Source organism: Leptonotus elevatus, chromosome 22 (genome assembly GCF_054856555.1).
Source record: "Leptonotus elevatus isolate MCC_2025b chromosome 22, RoL_Lele_1.0, whole genome shotgun sequence".
NCBI lineage: Eukaryota > Metazoa > Chordata > Actinopteri > Syngnathiformes > Syngnathidae > Leptonotus > Leptonotus elevatus.
This window is the reverse complement of record NC_141260.1, coordinates 7,738,798-7,748,434: the sequence shown is the minus strand read 5'-3', so window position 1 is coordinate 7,748,434 and position 9,637 is coordinate 7,738,798. Positions and strand designations below refer to the sequence as shown.

At 39.1% G+C, this 9,637-nt stretch overlaps 1 long non-coding RNA gene across 2 annotated transcripts; it reads left to right on the top strand.

The window, feature by feature from the left end:
- Positions 1-2,382: 2,382 nt before the first annotated feature.
- Positions 2,383-4,600, top strand: LOC147155466 (uncharacterized). 2 transcript variants are annotated; one of them, XR_015092291.1, is made up of 3 exons: positions 2,383-3,824; positions 4,220-4,287; positions 4,368-4,600. It is a non-coding gene; the product is annotated as an uncharacterized LOC147155466 (long non-coding RNA). The 2 variants fall into 2 exon arrangements; XR_015092289.1 differs by lacking the exon at positions 2,383-3,824 and having other exon boundaries at positions 4,152-4,287.
- The last annotated feature ends 5,037 nt before the right edge of the window (positions 4,601-9,637 follow it).

The following is a 9,637-nucleotide window of genomic DNA, read 5'->3' as shown; positions in this document are numbered from 1 at the left end:
GTAGGCAGCGAGTTATGGGCAAGCTCAACCCAGACCAGGTGTTTGCTCCACGTTGAAGGATTCTGGGAGACTAGGCACCGGAGACCGGTTTCTAACTGTTGGTTGAGGCACTCAGACTGGCCGTTAGCCTCAGGGTGGTAACCTGAGGTTAGGCTGGCTTTGGCTCCGACTAAGCGGTAAAACTCCCTCCAAAAGCGAGACACAAACTGGGGCCCCCGGTCCGACACAATGTCTCTACGGAACCCATGAACTCGAAAAACGTGGTTAATCATGACCTCAGCCGTTTCCTTGGCTGAGGGAAGCTTAGGCAAGGCTATGAATCTGACCATTTTAGAAAGTCTGTCGACTACAGTGAGAACTGTGGTTTTACCTCGGGAGATGGGGAGTCCTGTGACAAAGTCCAGGGATATTTCTGCCCATGGTCTGGAAGGAATGGGAAGGGGCTGCAGCAGGCCCATGCGTGATCTGGTGGATGACTTATTTTGGGCACATACCGAGCAGCCCTCGATGTACTCTCGGACCTCCGGCTCCATGGAAGGCCACCAGAATCGCCGGGAGATGGCGTACATTGTCCGTCGGACTCCCGGATGACAGTAAAGAAGTGAAGTGTGGGCCCAACCACACAGTTCGGCAAAAGGATGGTCTCTGGTTCCTTAGCTACAGGCTCGGGGTCATAGAGACGAGACAGGGCGTCGGAATTGACGTTACGAGACCCCGGCCTGTAAGTGAGAGAGAAGGAAAAACGGTTAAAGAACAGCGCCTACCTGGCCTGGCGTGGGTTAAGTCTCTTGGCTTTGCGTATGTATTCCAGGTTCTTGTGATCGGTCCAGACCACAAACGGATGCTTCGCCCCCTCAAGCCAGTGCCTCCATTCTTCCAAAGCAATTTTGACAGCCAGAAGCTCTCTGTCCCCAACATCATAGTTACGCTCTGCCTTGGATAGTCGTCGTGACAAGAAGGCACAGGGACTGTGACTGGCTTGAGTGGCTCTGACGAAAACACTTAGGCACAAGACAGGGGAGACGCAGACCATTTAACACATGAGGGTAATGGGAAACAGGTGGACACAATCAGGAATCAGGGTTGACACTGACACCACATGAGGAAGGGCAAGTGACCTGAAACGAAAGGAGTCAGAATTTTCCAAATAAAACAGGAAATGACAAGACCACGGTGTGACAGTTCATCTGGCTGCCACCAGCTAATATCCACCTCATAACCTTTGTCATTATCTTATAACCAAAGACATTTTCACTTGTTTTCACCTAATGTATAGATAAACAAAGTAATGCTGTACATTCCTTTAGTATAATGAAATAAATTGCTTGCTAACTTGCTTTTCTCTTTTATTTACTTTTCAGCTACTAACGCCCCAGGTAACCTCCCACACCTCTTTGCACATTGCGCACCAGAATAATGATTTGCAAGGGAAGCTAAACACACCCATTTGCCTCCAGTAATAAGTTGTTTGCGAATGCCTAAAGGTCTAATGAGAAATTTGATGTAGTCTAACCATTAACTGGAGCCTAGGTTAGCTATACGTTATAACTACGGTGAACAGATGGATTATTAGCAGTTCATCTGGCTGCCACTAACTAATATCTACCTCACAACCGTTGTCATTATCTCATAACCTAAGTCGTTTTTTTCCCTCCAAATACTCATGTATAGACAAGGTAATACTGTATATTCCTCAAGTATAATGGAATAAATAATGTTTTTCTCTTTTATTTACTTTTCAGATGCAAGTAAGTCACCAAACCTACACTTTGCACATTGTACACCACAACTGCTATCTACAAGGGAAGCTCAAACCCTCAATTGCACACTGTCCCCAGCCAAAATACTTCAGTTATTGTCTCTCTCAAAGTCTTAGATGAAGCCGGATGGCTACGTTATTACTACAGTAGATGGATTATTAGCAGTTCATCTGGCTGCCACTAACTAATATCTACCTCACAACCGTTGTCATTATCGCATAACCTAAGTCGTTAGCACATTGTACACCAGAAAATGATCTATTGTACATGGGAAGCTCAAACATTAAGTACTCAACTGCATCCAGCCAAAGGAGTCAGAATTTTCCAAATAACTGTTTCAGTTGATTCATAATATATTTTTGTTTGTTTTGTTTTATTCATTTTTTCCTTTCGAACACATTATTACAGGTTACATCGATCACATCATATCATTTGTAACAATGACATACGAAAGAAGGGCTGACGGGTAGAAGCCATGGCTTATTAGTAACCCGTCCCCATCGATTCTTGCTCTACGCACGAATAAGTGGTTAAGAAAATGAATGGATGATTTTACTACGACATACTATATTTGTGTATTTAAATCAAATAATAAAATGATGTAGAATAAAGGAAACGGTTGTAAACTAGATTATAGTGAATTGCTGTAAAAGTAAATACAGTAACTAATTTATATACAGTAAATACTTGTAAAAAAGGCAATAATGTACTGAGATTTTACAAGAATTAGCTGGCAACTTTTTTGCCACTTATTTCTTGTAAATTCTAGAGTCAATTCGTTACAGTGCAGCCAAACTTTTGTTGTAGTTGATTCATAATATCGTTTCAAGAATTTACGGCTAGCTAGCTACATTACAACTATAATTTTAGCATGTATTATTATCAGGGACTTGCGGTCAGAGGCAGGTAGGGGAGGCTCCTTTACCTTACTCCGTCCTGCGTGTGAAGAGTAAAATAATAATGATTATTATTATTATTATTACATGAAATAGCCTAGCTATGTTATAACTACAATATAAGGATGCACTACTTGCCGTTCATCTGGCTGCCACTTCTCAACCTTCCTCATTATCTCATAACCAAAATCATTTCCACTTTTTTTCACAAAATCCTAATGTATAACCAATGCTGTACATTCCTCAAGTATAATGGGATAAATAACATGTTTTTCTCTTTTATTTCCTTTTCAGCTAACGACGACATAAGTAAAGTCCCACACCTACACTTTGCACATTGTACACCAGAACAGTGATCTACTTGGAAAGCTCAAACCCTCAAGTGCCATTGCCCCAGAAACATGGAACACACATAGAAAATTATCGGGAACACTGATCCTAACTGAAAAAATTATTTACTGATTTTAACACGGATTGGTTTGTTACAACTTACAAACAGACATGCAGTTATGTTACCAGTGGTTACATTTATAATCGGGGCTTTCATAACCAGGTTAGCAAAAAATAAAAAACGTCTACGATGGGAGAACTTGTTTTAAAGTACTAGTAGCTTGTTTTCAATCAAGATGTTGCTTTAAGTGTAAAAACTATAGAACAGATCAATGAACTTCGTCTTGATAAATCACATGTTTACATCGATCTGATGAAGGTAGCGGAGCATGTACACGGAAGATCGGAATATGCAAGTAGTTGACCAGAAATCTTCATTCTGGAATGTAAAGCCTTTTTATTTTTTTTTACAGTGTGGTGTTGATTAAAGCACAATTAAAAGCTTTGAAAACAAATGTTCCAATTAAGGTAAAAATTGAAATAGAGGCTAATATTCTATTTTGGATTCATAGTTTTATTCTTGACTTCAAAAAAGCCCATGCCTCACCAGTCACATCATTGATTAATTAGTCGATCATTTTCCTTGCCATCATCAACTAATATATAAAGCTCTCAATTTCCCACATTCTACCACACAGTAATTTTAACAAATGTTTTGTCGGGCTTTTTCTTGAAAGGAACAAAATCTATTTTGACTACTACCACTCAGATGTGAAATAATAGAATTGTTGTCTTTTGTTGGTAGTTCTCCAAGAGGAACCCACTGGAGGAGGAAGAGGTACTGTGACATCACACGCACATGTGCTCACATGGTCCATGTACTGCCAATCACTGGGAGCAAATCTACTTGTTCATCAAAAACAACTAGCATTGCTGTGCCTTCACCAGTAGATGCCAGCAAAGCACAAATGGTTGCTATCACTCATGCGCTGTGAGAAAATGCTGTGAAAACTCACAAACAGACTCAGAAGCGTCTATATGTTATTCCACTTAATGGTTATAGTAGTCTAGATATCACTTTAATTGGGCTGATGACATAATATTGCCACTCAAAGAGAAAAACAGCAGTTTTCCATCGACATTATGCATAATTTTGTTGTTGCAAGTCACGTTCAACTAAAGAGTAAAGAAATAAGTAATTTAGTTGTTGTGTTTCTTCGTATTGCCCAACAGTGTACGGGCATATAAAAGCTCAGGTTATCCATGCCCTGGGAGTTAACGTGACAGAGATCATCCAACAAGTAAGTGCATGCAATACATGACGCGCCCAGCAAAGAAGTACACATTCTTGCTCTTATTATGAATGTTTGTTCTCTCACAGTTCCTCATTGATTTAACCAGTGGAATATGCCCGGAATGCGAAATTGAGATCAATACAACGGTAACCCAACAGCAGATCCTGGCCTTAGCCTGATGGAGTTCTAACTTCTCCATGTGCAACAGAGGAGATGCCAAGTGTTCCAGTTTATCAAGAGTGGCGTATGCTTGCCATGCACATAGGGAGGACTTAAAGGCATGCTCAACTAAATCTGACAATAAAAGAGTATACCGGCATATTGCTATGAGAAAAACTTCTTCTTTTTTTCAGATCTGGAATGACATGCAGGACAAACATAGTACCAGAATATTATTCATATTTTGAGTGAGTTGATTTTTCTGGACAAATAAGTTTTTGCACTTAATTTTGGTTTGCTGTGAATCCAATTTGTGCCATCCTTGACCTTGAACTGTCTTTTTTATGTACGAGGGTATGAGGTTATTCTTTGATTATTTAAACCCTTTATGTTGAAGGCTATTTTTTTTTTTTAATACATGGGCCATTGAGAGATGCATTTGTCAGACGAGGCCCATTGAATTATCATGTGGTGCAACCAAAAAGAAATAGCCAATGTGGGACTTTTATTTTGAAATACATTTAAAGACAGGAGTTTGTATCATCCACAAGACAACCAAGAACCCATGGAAGCATCTATCAGGTTTGTCTCACAACTATGTAAAATAAATAAATAAATAAATAACTTTTTAGCAACATGTATGTATTTGGACATCATGTGGTATTACCTGAAAAAAATGTTTATATATATTATTCCCCAACAAATTTATATTTTTATTATAATTTTACTTGATGTTTTGTTTAGTTTCGATGGTGAATGTAGCCACAACATGGCTAAAGGAGCTTTGGGGGGGGGGGGGGGTTATTGGCCCAAAGTGCCCCTTTATCTATTTATTTATAGTTTAAAAAAAAAAAATATATATATATATATATATATATATATATATATATTATGATTTGTTTTTCCTTTGTTTGTGAAAGTAATTTTGTTGCCTTGCAAGACTAAAATTCAGCAACATAATTTGCATAAAACAAATGATTATGATCTTGGATGACGCGCTCTCATTCGAAGCCAGGTCGCTCACCGCTCCACCTTCTGTCAGGAAGTTGTTCGCCATAAAGTTGGCTCTGAGGGTACGAGGAACATGTATCCCACACTTTCATAAAGACCACGATCCTTCCCATCCACTTTCGCCACTGCAAAAATCTCCGGTGACCGGTGTACTGCTTCTGCTACAACTACTGATGCGTGTAAGGTACACAGAATATGTCGGAATTTGTATCTAGCTCAGAATTTTACTAAACCCCCCTTCCTGAAGACTCCAACTCAGCAAGGCAGACATTGTATTGATGCTATCCGCTAATCATGTAAACAATGAAGTCACACGTTTTGTTATACTTTAACAAGGGCTGGCAAGCGCTAGGGGCACGTAGGTCTGGGTTGCGAGCAGCACGGGTCTAACCGCGCTGTAAATAAATAAATAATGAAGCTTCTGCTCAATGCGAAAAATAAAACAACTCTCAGTAGATGTTTGTAACTTTTTTTCTGTTAAGCTATATAAGTCTTGTAGTATGTATGTACTCAATTATAGCTGAATTGAAATGTACTTTAAAGGGATAGTTCGGGGGTTTGGACACGAATCTGTATGGCAGCCGCCATCCTCACCTAAAGTGGTGTGGATCAGCACTGACAGTGTCCTGTGACTCGAGACATGGTTTGGTGTCGGTACCGGATGTGATCGGTCTGCTAGATTGTATCGGGGTCGCCTACAGATGATGTCACGCTACAGGATTGGCTGGAAATTGTCCATTGACATTTGTTCAATAAAGTTATATGATAAAAAAATTTGACGGTAAAACATTGGAAAGAAATGATTAAATATGTTATTGAAATATACAAATGAATGGACGGAAATTGTAAAAACGTGAATAAACCTAAGAATATAAAAGCAAGATACTTTAAGATTAAAGAAATAATAAAATTGATAGAAGCGCCTTCGCGCTTGCCGGTGACGTCACTAATGCAGCGCTAGCTAAATGCGCGATTTACTTCGGTTTGGTTTCTTTTTTACTATCTTGGCCAATTGATTAGGTACACCCAGGATTCTGGTCAATTCATTAGGTACACCCTGGATTCTTGCCACTCCGCCCACCCAGGGCGGCGGCCATCTTGGCCAATTAATTAGGTACACCTTGGATTCTCGCCACTCCGCCCACCCAGGGCGGCGGCCATCTTGGCCAAATAATTAGGTACACTAAGGATTCTCTCCCCTCCGCCCACCCGGGGCAGCGGCCATCTTGGCCAATTGATTAGGTACAGCCAGGACTTTTCAGTCACAAATTTTTTTTATTTGATTATTTTCCAAATTTGTAGCGTGTGACTATTACTGTGTTTTTTTTTGCTGATTATGGTTTATTATTAAATACTATAACTTGTCCATTTCCTTTGCTAAAGTAAATGTTTTCTTTTATAATATTGATGAGTTCTTCAAGATGCGCAAACAGTGACTGTGCGCATGTTGTCTCCACAGTTTCCTCAGGGCACACATACACATATAAAAGTAATTTGTAAGATGTTAATTTTAAACCCTAGTTTTAAACCCTAACCCTAATGTTAAACCCTATCTTAAAACCCTAACCCTAATATAAAACCCTAGTTTGAAACCCTAACTCTAATATAAAACCCTAGTTTGAAACCCTAACACTAATATAAAACCCTACTTTGAAACTCTAACCCTAATTTAAAAACCGTAGTTTTAAACCCTAACCCTAATGTTAAACCCTATCTTAAAACCCTAACCCTAATATAAAACCCTAGTTTGAAACCCTAACACTAATATAAAACCCTACTTTGAAACCCTAACCCTAGTTCAAACCCCTACTTTGAAAACCTAACCCTAGTTTAAAACCCTACTTTGTAACCCTAACCCTAGTTTAAAACCCTACTTTGAAACCCTAACCCTTGTTTAAAACCCTACTTTGAAACCCTAACCCTAGTTTAAAACCCTACTTTGAAACCCTAACCCTAGTTTAAAACCCTACTTTGAAACCCTAACCCTAGTTAAAAACCCTACTTTGAAACCCTAACCCTAGTTTTAAACCCTACTTTGAAACCCTCACCCTAGTTTAAAACCATACTTTGTAACCCTAACCCTAGTTTAAAACCCTTCTTTGAAACCCTAACCCTAGTTTAAAACCCTACTTTGAAACCCTATCCCTAGTATAAAACCCTACTTTGAAACCCTTACCCTAGTTCAAACCCCTACTTTAAAACCCTAACCCTAGTTTTAAACCCTACTTTGAAACACTAACCCTAGTTTTAAACCCTACTTTGAAACCCTAACCCTAGTTTTAAACCCTACTTTAAAACCATAACCATAGTTTAAAACCCTAGTTTAAAACCCTAACACTAGTTTAAACCCCTACTTTGAAACCCTAACCCTAGTTTTAAAGCCTACTTTGTAACCCTAACCTTAGTTTAAGACCCTACTTTGAAACCCTAACCCTAGTTCAAACCCCTACTTTGAAACCCTAACCCTAGTTTAAAACCCTACTTTGAAACCCTAACCCTAGTTTGAAACCCAACTTTGAAACCCTAACCCTAGTTTAAAACCCTACTTTGAAACCCAAATCCTAGTTTAAAACCCTACTTTGAAACTCTGACCCTAATTTAAAAACCCTAGTTTTAAACCCTAACCCTAATGTAAAACCCTAGTTTGAAACCCTAACCCTAATGTAAAACCCTAGTTTAAAACCCTAAACCTAATTTGAAACCCTAGCTTGAAACCCTAACCCTAATTTGAAACCCGAGTTTAAAACCCTAACCCTAATGTAAAACCCTAGTTTTAAACCCTAACCCTAGTTTAAAACCCTATTTTGTAACCCTAACTCTAGTTTAAAACCCTACTTTGAAACCCTAACCCTACTTTCAAACCCTACTTTGAAACCCTAACCCTAGTTTAAAACTCTACTTTGAAACCCTAACCCTAGTTTAAAACCCTAACCTTAGTTTGAAACCCTTACCCTAGTTTAGTTTGGTTTGGTTTCTTTTTTACTATCTTGGCCAATTGATTAGGTACACCCAGGATTCTGGTCAATTCATTAGGTACACCCTGGATTCTTGCCACTCCGCCCACCCAGGGCGGCGGCCATCTTGGCCAATTAATTAGGTACACCTTGGATTCTCGCCACTCCGCCCACCCAGGGCGGCGGCCATCTTGGCCAAATAATTAGGTACACTAAGGATTCTCTCCCCTCCGCCCACCCGGGGCAGCGGCCATCTTGGCCAATTGATTAGGTACAGCCAGGACTTTTCAGTCACAAATTTTTTTTATTTGATTATTTTCCAAATTTGTAGCGTGTGACTATTACTGTGTTTTTTTTTGCTGATTATGGTTTATTATTAAATACTATAACTTGTCCATTTCCTTTGCTAAAGTAAATGTTTTCTTTTATAATATTGATGAGTTCTTCAAGATGCGCAAACAGTGACTGTGCGCATGTTGTCTCCACAGTTTCCTCAGGGCACACATACACATATAAAAGTAATTTGTAAGATGTTAATTTTAAACCCTAGTTTTAAACCCTAACCCAAATAAAAAAGCCTAGTTTGAAACCCTAACACTAATATAAAACCCTAGTTTGAAACCCTAACCCTAATGTAAAACTCTAGTTTGAAACCCTAACCCTAGTTTAAAATCCTATTTTGTAACCCTAACCCTAGTTTAAAACCCTACTTTGAAACCCTAACCCTAGTTTCAAACCCTACTTTGAAACCCTAACCCTAGTTTAAACCCCTACTTTGAAACCCTAACCCTAGTTTTAAACCCTAATTTGAAACCCTAACCCTAGTTTAAAACCCTACTTTGAAACCCTAACCCTAGTTTAAAACCCTACTTTGAAACCTTAACCCCAAGTTTAAAACCCTTCTTGAAACCCTAACCCTAGTTTAAAACCCTACTTTGAAACCCTAACCCTAATCCAAACCCCTACTTTGAAACCCTAACCCTAGTTTAAAACCCTAACCTTACTTTGTAACCCTAACCCTAGTTTAAACCCCTACTTTGAAACCCATACCCTAGTTTAAAACCCTACTTTGAAACCCTAACCCTAATGTAAAACCCTAGTTTGAAACCCTAACCCTAATATAAAACCCTAGTTTGAAACCCTAACCCTAGTTTAAAACCCTATTTTGAAACCCTAACCATAGTTTTAAACCCTACTTTGAAACCCTAACCCTAGTTCAAACCCCTACTTTG